This window comes from Phaseolus vulgaris, chromosome 9, assembly GCF_051622355.1.
Source record: "Phaseolus vulgaris cultivar YP4 chromosome 9, ASM5162235v1, whole genome shotgun sequence".
Classification (NCBI taxonomy): domain Eukaryota; kingdom Viridiplantae; phylum Streptophyta; class Magnoliopsida; order Fabales; family Fabaceae; genus Phaseolus; species Phaseolus vulgaris.
In genome coordinates this window covers 38,236,692-38,258,205 of record NC_143506.1, presented here as the reverse complement: position 1 = coordinate 38,258,205, position 21,514 = coordinate 38,236,692, and the positions used below count along the sequence as shown (strand labels likewise).

Sequence of the window (21,514 nt, the reverse complement as noted above, 5' to 3'; positions counted from 1 at the left end):
ATATCCATTTATTTTATTTTATTGTTGAAACAAGTTGTAAAAAAAAAATTGGTTTCCAAAATATTGTTTTTGTTCCCTTGAGGATAAGTAGATGAATCGAATTTTTACACATCATGACCGCGAAAGATTCTAAGAACGTGACAGAATAGTATTGACGACGCTATACGTGAATGTATAAAGCATAGGCATAACTGATCCAACACATACAAAACTCTTGTCTCTCACAACATGCTGAATCAACGTCGGAGTTTCTATTTAAAGAGAAATTCATAGCCAATATCCAATCTCGAATAAGATTGTTTCTGTTACCTGGGAATAACCGAAGAACAAGAGGTTACAACATGGAGGAGTCAGGTAAAGTTAACAAGGAGAAAGGGGAAGAAGGAAGGTACCGTGGTGTGAGAAGGAGGCCATGGGGTAAGTTTGGAGCAGAGATCAGAGACCCAACAAAACCTACGGGAAGACAATGGTTGGGGACATTTGACACTGCAGAAGCAGCAGCAAGAGCTTATGATCGAGCAGCCATAGAATTAAGGGGTGCTCTTGCAATCCTTAATTTCCCTCAGGAGTACCATTCTCATTTCCCTTTCTTCTCATCATCGTCTTCTTCTTCTTCTTCTACTACTAGTGTCATTGGAAGTTCTTCTACTGCACAAGGGGAAGTGATTGAGTTTGAGTATTTGGATGACAAGGTATTGGAAGACCTTCTTGAGTTAGAGGAGAAGAGAAAGAAGAAAGAGTAACAAGACGTGAACTATCTGTGTTTAATCTTCACTATTTCAGAGTTCATATTCTCTCTAAAAATGTTGTTTTTTCTGCATTTTAAGTGCCTTGGTTTCTTCCACATAAAATTTACACATCACAAAACAACTGCAATTTCCAATTCCTCTGTGAGAAAACAAGTCAAAGACAGAGATGCACAGTGCAAAAAGATGGAAAAGTTTGTTATATTTCAGAATATATACACATTGTTCGTGTAAAGAAAAGAAAAAAAAAATAACAGAAAAATATAACTCATGTTACATCTCATTCTTTTTCTAGAAAGATCTAAAAAATTAAAAAACACTCATAGATTGAGCTGAAATTATTTTGTTTGGAATGATGTAGAACTTTCTTTTATCCTCAAAGCCAAGCATATGTATATACAAACAGTAAGTAACAAATAAGTTATCTTTTCACACGAATAATAAAAATTTAGGTTCCAAAGATATAAAGGGTGATAAAAAAAGTATTAATATTTTAAGTCAATTCAGATTCATAAAAATTAGTTATAAAAGCTAAACAGTTTTGAACCTGTCCTTTGAGCATGATGCTACCATGGTTCTACTACTAATCATAGGCCAAAGAAAGCACCAAACCACATTCTATTTTAAAATCCTTTTACAAAAATAGTAATGGTAACAGAATTCAATAGATTTTTATATAGAAACCAAAAGCGTGTACTAGCCTCAAATTAAAAAGCAGAAACAGCCTCAAAATGAGAAGCCGCACACTTTAGACAGACATCTCCATATGAATGTTCTGGTGAGGATGATAGCCTATGAGCTTGAAATCAGCAGCTACAGAAGAATCTATATCTTTCTTCTTTGGATTTATCTTCAAAGTGTGGTGCATGCCAACAGAGGAAGCCAAGTCTGCAGCTTTTCCCTTTTGTGTGGATGAGTCTGAAGCATCTGTTGCCTCTGTTATCAGCTTAGACAAGGGGAAGGAAAGAGGTTATGTTCACAGAGAGGATGCTTATGTGGGTGCATTGCTCCTTTTTTATCTAAGTTTGACGTTTAGCAGTACCAACTTTGCTGTCAAGTTAGCGGTTATCAATCACCTAAATTTTCTTTAACTCAATCTATGGTCTTGGGTTAAAAAAATTTCTCCTTGTTTTTTCGATAAAAACAAGTGATTAGTGGTAGGTTGAGTTGGTGATTATTTACTTTTTCCTTACTAATAAAAAAAAAATCAGTTCTTCAGTTTCTCACATAAACAGATGGGGAAAGGGAGAAATCTGATGTCTTTTTGGTGTACCAACATGCTAAGAGCACCCTTTTAGCTATTCCATGTAATATCAGGATGAGAGGAATACTATACTGGGAATTGGATGGAAGGATTATGTTTTAGCTTCATCCTTATTTATAGCAAATTTTAAAGGTTTATCTCTCTGCCATGAAGCCTCCAAGGTTCTTTGGGTGGTGTATGAAGATCCTTGAGGGTAGTATAAATGTTTTATATTAGGAGTTCTCTGGGTTTGTCAGCAATTCACACTCACTCATTATAAGAGAACCTTCTCTTCTATCGTCATTGCTTATTCAACTACATTCCCGAGCCTCCATTCAGAAAAGCGTTTTTTTTTTTACCATTATTTTTTTTTTTTTACCAAAATGGGTTCGTTGTCAAAAAAGTTACAAATATGGGGCAAGTCGTATCAACTTGGCACAACTTCAAATGTAGAAGTTGTGCCAAGTTGACACAACTTCTGTCACGTCAACTTGAAGTCGTGTGAAGTTGAAGTCGTGTCAACTTGGCACAACTTCTGTCACGTCAACCTGAAGTCGTGTCAACTTGGCACGACTTTTTCCACGTCATATTTTTTTTTTAAAAATAAATATATATTATAATTATTTAATTATAATTAAAATTATAACTTATGTAATATTTGAAATTAATTTAATAAATAATTTTTTTATGAAGGAATAAATACTTAGGTAAAGAAAATGAGGAAATTAATAATTAAATTTGAAATTGAATTTTATTATCAAGTTTGTTTGTGCGGACAATTGTTTCTATTGTGACCTTGGATTCTGCAATATGAACATTTTTTTTGTTTATTTATAATTGAATCATCTATTTCATGGATTAAATTAGACCTCATAAGCTTAGAACTATTGTGGAGACCGTAAACTGGAGCGATAAATATCGTTAACTGTAAATGACAAAATGAGCAAATAACAATCACATGTGAACAAGGCGTGAAGCCAGAAAGAAGCTGATCGCCAAGAGTCTCTGGCGACCAGGAAAAGTTCAAATAGTGGCGAGAAAGTTAAAAGACCCGTTTTGATGAAGCAGATCGGGTGAAGCAGTGTTTAAGCCAGTAGCTGAGTTAAGTTAAGTCAAAGATCGTGCCTACAGTTTCGCTAAGTCTTTTCTTTGAAGTAAAATACGCAAGGAGAGTTAAAGCAGTTGAAAAAGTCGCAAGAGAAAACACACAGATTTTTGTCATTAACAGTAAGTATCAGTTCAAATATATGTGCGGGAAGATATAAAAATCAGTACAAGTTATACACAAGAGAAAGTATAAAAGCAGTGGATGGAGTAAATTGATTAGTCTTCGGCGGGCACCTCTTTTCCATCCACCACCTCATTATTTAGAGACACCATGCTGAGATCCAGATCAGGGAACAAGCAGGCGAATTGTTCCGGTGCAGCCTCGAATCCAGCAGCCAGAATTTGGGCGGAACTCAGATTGAGATCTTCAATTTGCTTCTTAAGCTCTTCAATCTGTTTCTCGAGTCCTTCAGCTTGTTCTTTCAGTCCCTTATTCTGCTGCTCCAGCTCCTCAACTTGCTTCTTGAGTTGTTCGTTGATTTCTTGAGCCTGAAGAAGGTCTTCAGCAACCTTCTTGGATTCTGCTTGCGCCTTGCCCAGTTCAGCTGCAAGCTCCCCATTTTTCTTATTGACTTCGTCGAGCTCAGTGATGGCGTCATCCCTCGCCTTCTCCACCTTTCCAAGGAGGGTCTCCTGGTCGGCTGACCTTTGCTCCAATTTTTTCACCTTGGCGGCGTCGGTTTTTACGAGAGCCTCCAGGTCAGCCACCTTGACGCGATAAGGCACAATCTTGTTCTCCAGTTCGATCTTTACTTGAGCAAGTTGCTGCACCTTATGGCGGAGATCAGTGGCCTCCTTGCGCGCCAACCTGAGCTCGGTGCTCATTGCGTCCTCTACTCGGGAGTGTTCAATCTCCGCGAGTGTCAGGTTAAAGGACAACTTCCCCACCTCGACCCTCATGGTGCTGTTTTCAGTTTTAAGGTTGAAGAGGTCGTCCTGGAGTTTCCTGGTGGAGCTCTCCACGGCTCTGGTTACGATGGCGGGGATGTCTTCTGCTATCGTCTTCAGCTTAGCAGATAAAGGCTCCCACATCCTCGTAACCTCAAGAGGGAGGTTTGCTGCTTGTAGAGGTGTTAGGTGGGCCTGTTGTTGATTTTCGTCGTCACCTTCTTTGGTTGGTTCTTCAGTAGGCGCTCCTGCTCGTGGTGGCGACGTCGGGGACTCGGTGAGGTGTGGGCAACCTCATCCCCGATTGGAGCAACATCTGCGGCTGAGGCATTGGAAGGAGGACCCCCTCCAGCTGATACATATGGCGTGGAGGCGTTCGGGGGGTCCTCCATGAAATTTGGCTCTTGGGCCTCAACCGCAGGTGGCGCGGTTGCCAGTGGAATGGCTTGGACAGGTGAGGCAGGAGCTGGTGGAGATGGCAAGGTTGGAGGTGGAACGGGCGTGGATGGAGGTGTTGAGGTTGGAAGAGGGGGTGGGGCAGGTGGTGAAGAAGGTGCCACCCTCTTCCTCTTTGTGATAAGGCCATCTTCGGTGACCTCGTCATCTTCTTCCTCATCCTCGTGGACTACCTGGGGAGCCTTCCTCTTGGGCCTTTTGAGGATGAGTTTCTTACGTTGGGCGGCGGGCTGGACATCGGAGGGAGCTAGGCCCTTAGGTGGCGATCGACCCTGGGCGACGGCGATTTCCACCACCGAATTTGGTACTGTTTGAGAGCCCGTCGCCAACCCGTGGGTTCGGGCGAGCGCCCTCAATTCCGCGAGTTTGCCCTGGCCCAACATATTATCTGCATGGAGCGAAAATACAGGAGTTAGTTCAAGGAGAAGAGTCAACGCACAAGGCAGTATGCAATAGCAAAGCAGATAAATAGTACAGAAAAATAAAACCAAAGTCTTGCGCGTAACGCACAAGACGCCCAGAAACAGTTGACAAAAGCAGTATTAAAACAACAGTTTAAATGTTCTAACCTATTCGAATTTCGAGTTGGTTCTCGTAGAATTCGAAGCAGATCAGGGTGGTGGTAAGGAAGGTGATGTTGGCCTCCGCCACACTCTTCCAAAAGAGGCAGAGATCTCTGTCCAATGCACCCATGCTGTCAGGACTTCTGGGTCTCCTGAAGCAGCTCTTGGACTCTTTCTTCCCCTTGTCCACCCAGTACAAGGGGAAGCCGTCGAGTAGGGAGGCGTCCTTGTCGTTAGGGCGCACTTGGACGAACTTCCCTTTCCAGTCTTTGTAGGATTGCTGGAAGATGGAGAAGATTGACCTCCCAGCGATCCCATTTAAGCTAACCCACAGGCGGTCTTCTGGGTGCTTGACTTCGAAGAGAAACAAAAATACGTCTACGGATGCGGGCAACCCCAGATGGTCGCACATCTCTTGGAATGCTCGCACAAACGCCCAGCTGTTGGGATGAAGCTGGGCGGCAGCAATGTTGAGCTCGGTGAGGAGTTCCCTCTCGAATCGGGTAAAGGGAAACTTCAGTTTCACCTTCTTGAATAGCGTCGTGTAGACGAAGCAGAAGGGCCTGTCAGCGCTCGCCTTATCGTCGGCACAACCGGGCAGATCGAGGGGGCAAGGTAGCACTATCATCTTCTCATCGTGCTCCTTATGAAATGTTTGGTGAGGTTCATCCCCCTTAGTCAGTCGCAAAACTGCCCCAACAGTGTTCACGGAAGACGTTTCCCTCAACAGGGTCGAGTTGGCCCAGGGGTAGAGTTTTTTGAAGACTGATGGGGGGACGGGGGCTCCTCCGGTGGTAGGTGGAGTCGCCTGGGCCAGGTTGGGGCGGGAAGGTGCAGGCCTCTCAGCCTGGGAAGATGAAGCACCGCGTGCTCGCGGTGGGATGAGTGCTTGAGAAGAGGGGTTTCGCGATGAAGGAGAAGGATTCGGGGTGATCTTTGAGCGGGTCATTCTCGAAGCTGCAAAGGAAGAAGAAAAGGAAAAATGATCAGGGTTCGCAGAGGCTGACTCGATCATGGGAGAAGGGTGAAAAGCGAACGAACGAAGGTTCGTTGCAACGATCGACGAAGCCCTAAGCTACGAGAAAGGAGAAATGGAAAAACAACCCACAACGTATGCACCAGACAGTTACAGGATGATGCGAATCGGTTAAAATGCAAGAAAAACAAGCAGAAGAAGGAAAGGAGGTACCTTTTGATGATCAGGAAGACGATGAAGGATGCTGGTGATTCAGAATGTTGAAGAACGCTGAGAGTTTTTCGCAGGAGAAGGTGAGAGCGTTTGAGAATACGAAGAAAAGTGATGGAACAGTAGAGTGAAAATGGGTTTAAGAGTTTTTTCGAAATGGGTTTGGGAAGCGCAAACGGTAACTAAAGGTAACCGTTGATGAAGCCACGTGTCGAACGATGGGTGAGGGGTTTGGTGGAGCGTCAGAGAAGCAGAAAGTACAACCGCTTGGAATTCTGCGTCAGTGCCACGTAGACCGGTGTTGACGTGACTCTTTCAGTCTTTTCGCTGGACAAGTTTTCGCTTAAGACTGGGGGGCTTGTGTACCGCCCTGGTAGTCGGAAGTGATGACGTGGCACCAAGCCACAGAGTAGGCGTGTGGACAAGGCGCCAGAGTTGCAGAAGGGAAGGAAGTCGGGTGGCTCGTGACATCGCCAGTTATTAAGTTGGCGTGCTCCGACCTCCAGCATACCAGAACCGGCGATCACCCAGTTGAAGATGAAGTCGCTAGATGGTAAACTCAGGCGACTAAGTGATTGGAGATCGCCAGAACAAGCACATCGCCGAAGACGAAGGCGGTGCAGATTATGAAGGCGGCCGGCGAGACCACAGGGAAGGTGTACGAGAGCACCCTAACTCGCCCGTTCCAGTAAAGATCGCACTCCCAAGTTAGCTATGCACTGGGCAATACCATGCATAAGTAACTTAGCCAAAAAGAGAATCAGAAGCAGCGCCCAAGTCAAGGAGGCTCCAGATGGTGGCACGTGTACGACTGGATGCGAGCCACGTGTCCAGGTCTGTAACTGCCAGGAGAGAGAAAGTAACCAGGTGTATAAGAGTTCTCAACGAACTTTCTGAGGTACGCACGTTCAGATTATACTCTTTACGCTTACGAGTTCTAGAGCTTACTGGGAGAGAGAACATTGCACGGTTCCTTGAGATTTCTTGAGTGTTCTTGCTCTTAGTATTTGGTGGTTCTGTCACTGACTTGGGCGTTGGAGTGCGATCGGCCGCAGCGTCGCCGCTCTGTTCTTTTGCAGGTTCTTGAGGTGGATCTCAAAGAAGAACGGAAGCTTGAAGCGGTGCGCACGTCGATCCTTTGACGAGGCAGGTTCCAGTGTTCTGGTCAACAGGCAGGATCACCTCTCTTTCTCAATACACTGCACCTTTAGAGTTAGTTTTTATTGATATATGGGGTCCTGCCCCTGTATGTGCTTCCAATGGTGCTCGCTATTATATCTCCTTTTTAGATGCTCACACCAAACATACATGGTTGTTTCTTTTGCATAATAAATCACAAGCCCTAAATTCGTTCATTCGTTTCAAAATATGCTGAAAATCAAACTGGTTTCAAACTGCGTTCTATCCAAACTGATAATGCAAAGGAATTCGTATGTTTTAAAAGTTTCACTCATATGCATGGTATTCTTCATCATTTCACTTGTCCCCACACCCATGAGCAAAATGGTTCCATCGAACGTAAACATCGTCACATTTCTGATATGGGTTTAACTCTTCTCTCTTCTGCTTCATTACCCATCAAATTTTGGGGTGAAGCCTTTCTAATTGTTGTGTATATCATTAACATGCTGCCTTCCCATGTTTTACAAAATAAATCCCCTTATGAATTGTTGTTTCACAAACTGCCTGATTATAACACTTTCAAAACGTTTGGGTGTGCTTGCTATCCTTTGCTTCGACCCTACAACAAACACAAACTTGACTTCAAATCCGCTTGCTGCATTTTTCTTAGCTACAGTGTTCATAATAAGGGTTATATTTGCCTCTCTAACACTGGTAAGGTTTATATTTCTAGGCATATCATTTTTCATGAAGAATTATTCCCCTATGACCTTCCTAAATATAAGTTTCATCACCCTGTGCATGATAATATTGAATCTGATTCTTTGAACCATGCTATTTCTGTTATTCACTCTCCTGCTGCTAATTCTTCTCATGTTTCTCAACTTGGTTTTGATTCTCCTGCTCTCACTACTTCTCGACCTATTGTTTCTCCCCTGCTGCCCACCTCCTTCACTGATCATGGCCCTGTCAATACTCATCACATGACAACGCGGTCCAAATCTGGTATTTTCAAACCTAAAGTCCTTCATACACACTCTGATTTACAACCATCTGCACCAACATCCATCGCCGAAGCGCTCTCTTCCCCTCCTTGGTGTCAAGCAATGACTGATGAATACAATGCCCTTCTCAACAATAACACTTGGTCCTCAACTTCTCTCCCTGAAGGAGCTAAAGCGATTGGCTGCAAATGTCTCTTTAAAAATATATATCATGCAGATGGGCACAAAGCTCGCCTTGTAGCCAAGGGATTTAGCCAAACTGCAGGGTGTGATTACTATGACACTTACAGTCCTGTGGTTAAACCTTCCACCATTCGTCTTGTTCTCACTCACGCGATCTCTGCTAATTGGGTTGTTCGTCAAATTGACATAAATAATGCGTTTCTGAATGGAGACTTACAGGAGGATGTCTATATGCACCAGCCACCAGGGTTCGTGTTGGACAATCCTCTTCTTGTTTGCAAACTTCACAAAGCCTTATATGGCTTAAAACAGGCACCACGTTCGTGGTTTCAAAAGCTAAGTAACACCCTTCACACCTTTGGTTTTCATGCTATCAAAAGTGATTCTTCCTTATTTGTGCAGTTTCATCCCTCATACACAATTTTTATTCTCATATATGTTGATGATATTATCATCACAGGATCCTCTTCCCAGGAAATTCAGAATCTTATAGTCAAGCTCAACTCTTGTTTCACTCTCAAGGATCTTGGTCCCCTTCATTACTTTCTCGGTGTACAAGTCAAACGTCTTTCCAGTGGCGGTCTACACTTGTCCCAACACAAATATATCCATGATCTTCTTATACGCACAAACATGCATGCTGCCAAACCTCTACCCACCCCCATGCAAACTAACCTTCGCATACCAAAAGATGCCTCCGCTGCCTTGTCTGATCCATCCATGTATCGATCTGTCGTAGGAGCCCTTCAATACATACTTGTCACACGTCCTGAGTTGTCCTATGCTGTAAACAAAGTGTGTCAGTATATGCACGATCCTTAGGAGCATCATTGGAAGGCAGTCAAGCGCATCTTACGCTACCTTGTTGGCACCCGCTCTCATGGCTTGCTCATTCAACGTAGCCCTTCCAGAGACATACGCGCTTTTAGTGACGCTGACTGGGGTAGTGATATTGACGACAGGAAGTCCACCACTGGCTACTGTGTTTATTATGGTCCCAACATCATTGCATGGTCCTCACATAAACAACGAGTTGTATCTCGTAGCAGCACTGAAGTTGAATATCGCAGCATTGCTGCAGCTCTAATTGAAGTCATTTGGTTGCAATCCCTTCTACATGAACTACACCTTTCCTTTCCTCCACTCAACCACAGGTCTTCTCGGATAATCTGGGAGTTGTTCTTCTAAGTGCCAATCCTATCATGCATTCTCGAACGAAGCATTTCGAACTAGATCTCCATTGTTCGCGACTATGTTCAGCAAAACAAAATTCGCTTGCTTCATCTCCCTGCCAGATTTCAAATAGCTGATACTTTTACTAAACCCATTGTTGGTCCCTCTTTTCTAGAATTCCGTCATAAACTCATGGTTACTGAACCACCCCCATAAGTTTACAGGGGAGGATATTAGTCAGTGTATAATCTTGTTACCATTATGTTATTCTGTTAATATCTTTAGTCTGTACTTAGGTGCTCTTGTTTGTATATAAACTTACGTGAACAGTGCTTGTAGACACAATAATCAAATATTCTTTCTCTCTGTTTCTTATATTCCAACATAGTTAATTAATTATATATATGATGAGAATAAATATAAGAATTCAATAGAAACTTATCATCATGCACTTCATTAATTCATTAATTTAGGAAGAATTTGTTCCAATAACATTAATGGTGTGATGGAATTCAAGCAGGGGAAATTAAATTGTAGACTTCTAGTAAATTAAGTTAGGTTAACGAGTCTTTCTCTAGCAAACATGTGCAAGTGTAAAGTCGAACAATTTTCTCTTACCTAGCTCAAATTAACAACCAATTGGAAGCAAAAGAAGAGAAAGTTCTGTGTTCACATAAGAAACATTCGATTTTGACCATTAGATTTAAAATAAGAATCCTTCATTGACCATGAACAGATGGGAAAAGGAGAAAAAAAAGCCTACGAAGGACGATGGAAACTTTTCATATATATATTAGTCAGGAAGATAAAATACATTCTTGGGAAAATATTTATCAATAATTATAATGAATATAATAACTCGCTCTTTCTTTTATTTTTTTTTAACAAATAAAATACTTTTGAAACAAAATCAGAAATACTAGTTAACGATAGGCAATGAAAATCTCTTGCCTGGTATCATTCAGAAACTTCAATTCGAATGATACCTGAATTACGAAGAAAAGATGCAGCAAGAAGAAGCATTTAACTTCACTCTAATATTAAAGAATTTCAAACATTAATTCAAACAGTCAAAGATATAGCTACTCCACCATTAAAGTCATGTGATATTAGAAAATGATACTTCCACGAAATTTTTTGTGTTTTCTACAAACCAAAGAGAAGAATTCTATAGCACACGGCACGACCTTTTCTAAGTCACCATAAATCAAGTGTATCTTTTGCTTCCCACATGCATGCTTCATTTTTTTTTTTTGGTTGGTGAGAATATGACATACGTCATATATATGTGACAATGTTTTATATATATATATATATATATATATATATATATGCGACCATGTAAATTTGTTTTCCTGTAATTGCTATCAAGTTACTTGGTAAGTTCCTTCCTGGAATATTGATACACGGGGTGTTGGTATGACTTCAATGTTTCACTACAAAATGCTAGATATATTCAAATATATAAAACTCTTAATGAATTATAGTTCTTATGACCAAGTGATCTATAGTTTAATACTTATAACCTCATTTTTTGATAGGAAAGTAAATTGAAAGGTTATTCAAGGTGAATAGTCTTTAATTATTTTTTTATTAATAATAAAAAATAAATAAATGGAAACCATTTCAAGAATGGTCCAACCCTTATACATAAAAAGTTAGCGTTTTATCAACCTTATCTCGAACTAAGGAGAGCTTCCAACTGAAGTAAGGAATACATTATTCGTTGTATAAAGCTATACATTATTCACTTAAAAGTCCAAAGGACCCTTTATTTGACGACTACATTTACTAATATTTTAATCTTTTATAAATTAAATAATTTAAACCTTAGTTCACGGCATATGTATATGTGGAAAAGGAAAATATATGTAAATTCCCTATTAATCACAATCAGATTAATTACTTGGTAAGTTCCTCCTTTGAATGCAGGCTTAGAATCTTCATTATAAATACCTGTGGCGATATTGGAAGTGATGTGCCAAAAATTACACAAAAGGAGCCATTACTTAAGAAGCTTGAATTTTTGTTTGTCTTAGGAAAATGAGTTCCAGTAACACCAATATTCAGAATGCCATTTGCCCTACAAAACCCCCACCTAAGGGCACTGGCTCAACTTCTTCATCAAGCTCCGGTGGTCAGAAGCCACCAACTACAAAGGGCATATTTTATCCCAAGAATAGATGATTTTCAAAAGGTATGCGTTTTCTTATTTTCTGTAGTTCAAAGTAAGTATCATATATAGCTATAAATTGCTTCCTATGCATTTCTCAGAGTCTTATTGCTTATTTCGTTTTGATCTTCATGCAGGTTTACGTAGAAGGTTCAATGATATATATTGGAAACTGATACTAAAAATAACACAAGCATGGTGTGCTATAGTTTATCGTAGTCAATTTTCTTTTACTTTATTTGTTTTTCCCTGCTGCTTCACTTAGGGTTCCCCAACACCTATTCTACTAATTAAAATTCATAGTTCGAAACAGAAGCCACTGAAACCCTAAACGATCTTGAAATAAAAAACATAAAGCAATTCATAAACATAAAATCCTAAAACAAACTTCAGCAAGCATTAGATGGCCATTCTCTAGCATAATGCCCAGACTCCCCACAGTTGTAGCAGCTTCCACCGCCGCCGTCGCCGCCGTCATACCTTCCTCCGCCGCCACCATATCTACCTCCACCTCCGCCGTACCTATCTCCGCCGCCTCCCTGGAAGCAATCCCTAGCTGGGTGACCGGACTCTCCACAGTTGTAGCAAGCACCGCCGCCGCCGCCGCCTCCACCTCGTCCACCACCGCCGTAGCTTCGGCTACCATCACCACCACGACGGGTTCCCAGGACGCTGGCACCGTCAGGACCGGTGACATCAACCGCCTTGGCGCGTCCGTCAGTCAGATTGAATGGCGAACTCAACGGAGTCTCCCTCAGCAAGGCTTCGGAAACCGTCATGTTTGGTTGATGTTATGGAGATTACAATTTCACAGTTCAAATAGTCTTAGTTATTTTACTTTTCCTTTCTGATTATGTACTCATAGATTTTTTTTTCATCAAAATACATTAAAATTAAAAGGAGCATATATAAAAAAAAAATTATATACAAGTGATTTTGCAGTAAATAAGTTACTGATTTGGTGTTCCTCAAACATGTGATAGACATCTGTTCAAATCTTTGACTTTGCATAGTGACTCAAGTTATAATGTTAATTTATTTTTTTATTTTTTCTCGGTAAGTTCAAGTCCTTATATAAAAAGGGGTAGGTGACAAAAAGAGCATTCGTTGACTTTTACTCATATCTCAGTATATATATAATAGAATTGCGAGGAAGGTACTATATATATACAATATATAAGTCAACCCGATTCTAGATATGTAATATGTTGCCATACTGGGAACTAAGAAAATTTAAGTGTATATATAAGCTTATTTATTAAACCTGACACAAGGTTTAAAAAAAGTCCATGAGAATTATTTTGGATGACAGTGAATATAATATTACGATATAGGTTGATATATAAATCTTTAGTGGATATTTTATTAAGTAATCTGTTCAAATCAAAATATTAAGTTTTTTAAAATTATTATTTTAAAAAATAATTATATATAATTATAGTAAATACTAATAATAAAATTAATGTTAATAATATTAATTTTATTGTAATAATATAAATATTATTATTAGTAATATTTTATTATTATCATAATAAAATTAAAATAATATAAAAAATAAATTAATTTTTTGGATAATATTATAATAATTATTCTTTACGATTATTCAACAATAATTATAATACACTAATAATATTGTTAATATTAATTTATTATTATGATTACTATAATAATATATTATTATAAATTTTTGCAAAAGTATTTATTAGCTCTTAATATTTATAAAAATATATTATAAAATACTGTAATAAATATTAGTTATAATAATTAATAATAAAATTAATATCAACAATATTATTATAATTATTTAATTAATATATTATTATAAAAATAAATTTTTATTATGATAATAATATATTATTGTAATAATAATTTTATAATTTGTTTTATATTATTACTAAAATTAATAATAATAATAAGGTTTTATTATAATAAGAATAATATTACCTTTAATATTAATATTAATAAAACTATTATAACTAATATATATAATTTTTCTGATAATAAAAACGAATATATAATTTTAATATTTTAACTTATAAAAAATACTAAGAATTAAATAAATAAAATAACAGTAGAAGAAACAAAAGATAAAAAGACAAAAAATGGAAAAAAATTAACAAAGTCAACTCATGTCAGCGTTTTAAAGATATCTACCTCTCCAACATGCAACATTCTTACGCAATCGCTTGAAATATAGAAAGTGGTTGACGGCCATGCATAACTAATTATTAAAATAGTGATAAGTAAAGTCAGTAATCTTAATCACTAATTAAATAATTAGAAAAATACCTTGTGATTTTTTATTTATTTAGTTGCTAAATAATGTTGGCTTGAGATATAATGATACATAAATGATTACTTGTTGAAACAGGGCATCAAACCTAGAGAGAATCAAGCCTTTTATCATTTATGAGAGAATGATTTCCTTTATCACTAACACGATTTTCTTTATTATAATGTTTCTTCCTTTACGACTTCATTCGATCAAGTGATTAACGAAATCAAAGTTAATCCATAAGAGTTTGGGAAGATAGATGGGTTGGAAACTACTAAATATCCAAGGTTATATTTAATTTCTGTGATACCGAATATTAGAAAAATAATACTTGGAAGTGATCTCTTAGAATGGAGAAGATTCACGTTCGAATGGGAATCAAAACAATTAAATCTTTTAATGAACAATTTGTTAGAATTAAAGGCTTTAAATAAGAGGGGTGTGAGTTGTTTCATGAAAGATTTTTTAAAATACTAGACAAGAATGAAGATTAATGCAGAATCACAGAACAAAACAATCAGATCAGCCAAGAAATAAAACTGTTTTAAAATTGATTTAAAAAAATCAATCGGTTGTTTATGTGAATTGATTGTTTTTATCGGCACTTTGCAAAAACACAAATCAAATAGCTTTTAAGGCAGTGAGGGATAGAAAGATTCAACACACAAAATTTATATTAGTTCACTCTTAACCTGAACTACATTCAGTCTCCAGAAATCCCTGAGTATTTCACTAGGCAATCAATCACAGATTACACAAACACCAAAGAGGTGATCTTGAACCCTTCAAGAACACTCACCCTCTTTGTAACACATACTACAAGTTAGAACACCCTCTGACTGTATACACCAATACCTTTCAAGTTTACAAATCTGAATTGAAATACAAGAAAGAATAGGAAAGATTACACCTGATACTGCAACTCATATCCCACCCTTAACCAATGCAAAGCTTTTAGCAATCTTGGAAAATTTTTAATTTCTTTTTGTATTCTGATCTCACTCTTATATAAACGTTTTTGGCTTTGAATTAGGGATCAAAACAGATTTGAATCAAGGAAAAACAGATTTAACAAACTTAACCAATTCTATTGAGATTTTTAAAAAACAAACGATTGAAAGCACGATTTAACCGATTGAAACGACAAATCAACAGGTTGTTTTTTCACTTTGAAAAACATTTTTCTTTTTAAATAACTTGATTGATTAAGTTTTGAATTAAGCTAAGAGTGAACTACAAATTCTAATCTACCTACAACCCATGCCCACAAGCAACAACCTAGTCTTCAAGCAATCTTCATGGATTTGGAGACATCAAAGCTTCAAGTTCAACACAATTTAGCTATTAAAACATCAAATTTGGAAAGGGAAGACGAATGGAAGTGGAAAAGAGAAAATTCACTAATTTACACTGTGAAATCAACATATAATTTTCTTCTCATGGACAACACAGGAGAGGAAAGGGATGTGTTTGAAGGTTTTTGGAATATCAAAGCCTTACCTTCAACTCAAATTTAGCGTGAAGAGTCATTAAGAATAAAGTGGTCACAAAAAACAATTTAAGGAGAAGAGGAGTAACGATGGATAGTAATATGTGTGTGATGTGTGGTGAGAAAGAAGAAACAATAAGCCATTTATTCTTAACATGTAATATTGTCAAAGAAGTTTGGAACTCATGTTTTTTTGTGGATAGGAGAGGCAACTGTGTCACACAATGAACCCAACCAAAACTTTAGGCATGTTGTTAATTAGTTTCACTTTAAACAAAGATGCTCACGATATATGAGGTGTTGTGTGGATAACAATAATAGGTGAAATATGAAAGCAAAGAAACAACATAGTGTTTAGAAATTCAATGGTGGATCCTATGGAAATTTTCGCATTAACTTGTTCTTGGATTACTGGAAAAATAAGTTCTGCATCTTTTTCATGTGTTCAATGGTCTCTTGACCCCATCACTTGCTTGAATTCTATAAAGTTATATTATGTTGGGAAAAACGGGTAATTTTCCCACTAAAACAAAACCCTAACAGAGCTACCCGACAAATAATATTGAATAAATAAACCGAAATAATAAAAGAGATAAAGAGGAAAAACACACCCGAAAATTGTTAACGGAGTTCGGCCAATTTAGCCTAATCTCCGAGCACAGCAAAAACAACTCACTTTTATTATTATGAGAGAAGATATTACAAATTGGGATATATAACAGTGAAGGAGGGGATGTTAATATATAACCCTCAAACCTCCTTCACAAACAATGAACCCACCGATGTGGGACTTGGGTTAAGCCAAAATCAACAAATCTCCACCTTGGCTTAATTTCAAGTCCCACCTAAAACAAATATTCTCAAAACATAACAAAAACAAACTTTGCAGTGCTTCAAATTTGCGCCTCTGGGCGCCAACTTCAAATGTGCAAAATATTAACCAAGTCTAAACAATGTTCAAACTTGGCCCTTGTAACCACCTTGCCTTGTAGCGAACATCTTCTTTATTAGAAAATTCTTCTTTCTTTGCAAATACCCATTTGCACCCAATTGCCTTCTTACCTTTTGGTAATTGTGCCAGCTTCCACGTCTTGTTCTTCTTCAAAGACTGCATCTCCTCTTCCATCGCACCTGCCAAATTACCATTCTCTGAACTCAGAATGGCTTTTGGGTAAGTGGATGGAATGTCATCAACAACTGGAAGTGCATAGGCAACCATATCCATGAAACGAGCAGGCTTCTGAATATCTCGTCTCTGTCTTCTAACTGCAATTGGCGCTGATTGTTGTTGAGATTCTTGGGTAGGAACCTCTTCCTCATCTGACTCTTCTTCTGCCATAGGAGAGTCACTTATAGTATCTCGTGTTGGGATCACCACTGTCTGCTCAAACTCCACCTGCTTCCGAACACACTCTACCTGTTGTGGAGTACTATCAGCTCCTTCTGGATTTACCTTCTTTAACATGGTAGATTCATCAAAGGTAACATCCCTGCTGATAATCGTCTTCTTTGCCTCTAGACACCATAAACGGTATCCCTTCACTCCAGGACTAAAACCCATGAAAAGAGCTTTCTTTGCCCGTGGATCCAACTTTGATTCAATCACATGATAATATGCAATAGAACCAAAAACATGCAAAGAATCATAATCAGTTGCAGGTTTTCCAGACCATACCTCTAACGGGGTTTTGCCATCTATAGCAGATGATGGCAAACGATTGACGAGATGTTGAGCGTATGTCACAGCCTCAGCCCAAAACTCTCTGCCTAACTCAGCATTAGACAACATACAACGAACTTTCTCCACAAGTGTCTTGTTCATACGCTCCGACACCCCATTCTGCCGTGGTGTTTTTCTAACAGTGAAGTGCCGAACTATGCCACAATCTTGACATACCTTCAGGAACGGATCACTCTTGTATTCTCCTTCATTGTCTGTTCGGAGAACCTTAATCTTCCTTCCTGTCTGGTTTTCAACTTCAGCTTTCCACTTAAGGAAAATTTCAAGCACATCATTTTTGTTCTTCATAGTAAACACCCAAACTCTCCTGGAAAAATCATCCACAAAAGTGACAAAATAATGCCTACCTCCGATTGACGGAGTCTTGGCAGGTCCCCACACATCTGAATGCACATAATCCAGAATACCCTTGGTATTGTGAATTGCAGTGCCAAACTTCACTCTTCGTTGTTTTCCCAGAACACAATGCTCACAAAATTCAAGTTTTCAAGCCTTCGTACCTTTCAACAATCCTTGCTTGGTAAGAATTTGCAAGGATTTCTCTCCAGCATGTCCCAACCTCATATGCCACAACTTCGTTGCCTCAGCATCCTTCTTAGAGCTAGAAGTTGTTGCCGCTACTGTCCCCACCACTGTACTACCTTGATAGTAATACAAATTGTTCTTCATCACGCCTTTCAACATCACCAGTGCTCCTGAAGTTGCTTTAAGAATTCCATCTCGCATCGTCACGACTAGGCCTTTAGATTCTAAAGCCCCCAATGAGATGAGATTCTTCTTCAACTTTGGCACGTACCGTACATCCCGCAAAATTCTGGTGGATCCATCATGATTCCGCAGCTTGATTGAACCTATCCCAGCTGTCTTACATGGATTATCATTACCCATGTAAACAACCCCGCCATCAAGTTCTTGAAATTCAAAGAACCAATCCCGAATGGGACACATATGATAGGTACAACCTGAATCCAATATCCACTCATCTGGATACGATGATGCTGAAAGCGAGACAATTAAAGAGATATCTGATTCCACATCACTTTTGCATTCTGCAACATTTGCATCTTGCGGAACCTTCTCTTTCTTCTGCAGTTTTGGACAGTCTTTCTTCCAGTGTCCTTTCTCATGACAGAAAGCACACTCATCTTTGGCAACGGCTCGACCTTTAGACTTAGACATCCCTCTTCTCTCCTTTGTTTGGCTTTGCTGACGACCTCTTGCCACCAATGCTTCTTCTGATGTCGTTGATTTGGTTTTCATCTTATCCTGCTTTCTCAATTCATGACTATATAAAGCAGAACAAACAGCATCTAACGACACATTCTCCTTCCCGTGAAGGAGCGTAGTCTCCAAATGTTCAAATTCATCAGGAAGAGATGATAACAACATCAAAGCCAAATCCTCATCCTCAAACTTCACATCTAAATTCAACAGGTCTGCTACTAATTGATTAAACATAGTGATGTGTGCATTCATAGTAGTACCTTGTTGGTAGTCAAATCGGAACAACCTTTTCTTCATCAGGAGCTTGTTCTGACCACTCTTCTTCAGAAACTTGTCCTCCAATGCCTTCCACAGTTTGTGTGCAGAAGTCTCGTTTTTTACAGCGTACTTCTGCTCTCTGGACAGGCAGGATCGAATAGTTCTGCATGCCAACCGGCTGATGATGCTCCAATCTTTCTCCTCTACCTCTTTTGGTTTCTCTCCTTCAATAGCAATATCAAGACCCTGCTGAAAAAGAGAGTCCAAGACCTCTCCTTGCCACATGCCAAAATGTCCAGTGCCATCAAATATTTCCACCGCCAATTTCAAGGTGGACACCGGGAACCTCGACCATGATGACGAGGAGCCCGACACTCTGGATACATTCTTCGCTTCTTCTTCTTGATTTGCCATTACAAACTCACAATATAATATTCAATATTACAAATAATTTCAAACAACCCAAGGCGAACCTTCGGCTCTTGATACCACTTGTTGGGAAAAACGGGTAATTTTCCCACTAAAACAAAACCCTAACAAAGCTACCCGACAAATAATATTGAAATAATATTGAATAAATAAAGCGAATTAATAAAAGAGATAAAGAGGAAAAACACACCCGAAAATTGTTAACGGAGTTCGGCCAATTTAGCCTAATCTCCGAGCACAGCAAAAACAACTCACTTTTATTATTACGAGAGAAGATATTACAAATTGGGATATATAACAGTGAAGGAGGGGATGTTAATATATAACCCTCAAACCTCCTTCACAAACAATGAACCCACCGATGTGGGACTTGGGTTAAGCCAAAATCAACATATTATACATTGATTATGTCTTTCTTTTTCCTGCTTTTATTAGTGCCTATAATGGTATAATCTTATTCTGTTGGGAGGTTGGATGCTTTCGTTTTTTTGCAAGATTTAAAATTTGAAAGAAGGTTCAATCACGCATACAATTTAGCTTCAGATGTTGACATCAGGGTAAAAAAAATATCCATGGTAGATTGTTGAAGGACATTGCAGTAAACACATTTTTGAGGCACTGCAAATCAATCTTCAATAGGTTACGGGGTTATAAAATAACTTTTGTGGAGCTTGCAAGATAGGTTTCTTTGTTTTGGTGGGTTAATGGCCAGTGCTATTAGTTAATCTGAATTGAGGAGTTAGGGCCAAAATATACGACTATACATACAATTATAATTATTTGCGAGATCGTGGTGTGGAAGAATTTTTGCTTAATTGATTGTATCTAGCAGTAGCAGCAGTAGGCAAATTCTTCCTGCACCATATCAATCCTAACGTACACCCAATTTGTTATTTAAAATGACAAAAGTACCCCCAAAAATGACGAAATAAAAAGAGGGTGTGGAACACTTTTTACGGAAATATTCTGGATTTAAATTTTCATAGCACATTTTTAAATTTCAGAAATTCTTATTTGGAATGTATTTTCAACTTTTTATTTTGGATTTTTTTATCTGGAATGTATTTTTTTAGTTTTGAATTTTATTTATTATTCTAGATTTTTAAATACAAAATAAGGGTAATTTTGGAAATTTAAAAAAAGTGATAGGATGCAAGTTAAAAGTGATATGGTGCAGGAAGAAATTGCCTTAGTAGTATGCACTTTCATTTAGAGATGACAAAGCGAGACAAGCCAACCCATGGGCCATTAAGAAAAACACGATGCAGGTTGCCTATTTCAATCCGCCGACTCGCTTAGGCTTGCTATGCATAACCCCCAAGTGCGAGACTGGACAATTTGGCTTACATAACTCACATATTTTAAAATTTTAAGAATTTCTTTCTGCACCCCATATTTTGATAATAATTTTATAATTTTTTTTGTCTTTATGAAATGTATAAATTATTTAAGTTTCAATACTCATCAAATACTAAATGTAGTATTCAGATCTTAGTATTTTTTATAATAAAATTTAAATATAGTATTATCATTATATATACTAGCGGGAACACAGGCGCGTAGCGCCTGTGTATCCGCATTTCTTATTTTTTCATTTATATATATTTATGTTTAATATTAAAATTTGAATAAATAATGTTATTATTTGCACATTTATCTTAACAATATAAATTTATAGTATATTATAAATAAAAAATGACATTATCATTATTATGTAAAATTATTATACTTTGTGTGAATTGGCTTAACCAATGCAAGTAATTGATCATCATTCTAAGTGTTTTATTCTTTACAAATTTTATTTCCTAAGAATGTCACACACATTAACCACTTTTGCAATTCAAAACCATTCATCTTCTCCAGTATTTCACTAATATTTTTCTTTCTCTCAAATTTGAAGAGACATTCTTCTTTCTATGCAACTGTTTGAAAAGTAACCACTTTTTCAATTCAAAAAAGTCTCCAACCTCTATTTCAATTTAAAATTGTTCCTCCACATATATTACATATTTTAGAGAAAATAAGAAATGACAACAATGTCCATAATATAATCAAATATTTATATAAGGATAAAATAGGGAAAAAATTAAGAGTTGTTAAAGAGGAGAATCCCCTTTATATATAGATATAGATATATATATTTTTAATTAAATATGTTTAAAATAATTAAATAATTATATTTTTTATCACAATAAATAAAATGTAATATTATTTTAATAATGTGATTCTTAATGAGTAAAGAAATTGAAGTTAT

At 37.8% G+C, this 21,514-nt stretch overlaps 1 pseudogene; it reads left to right on the top strand.

Moving 5' to 3' along the window:
- Positions 1–249: 249 nt before the first annotated feature.
- Positions 250–743, top strand: LOC137822456 (ethylene-responsive transcription factor ERF098 pseudogene; annotated as a pseudogene).
- The last annotated feature ends 20,771 nt before the right edge of the window (positions 744–21,514 follow it).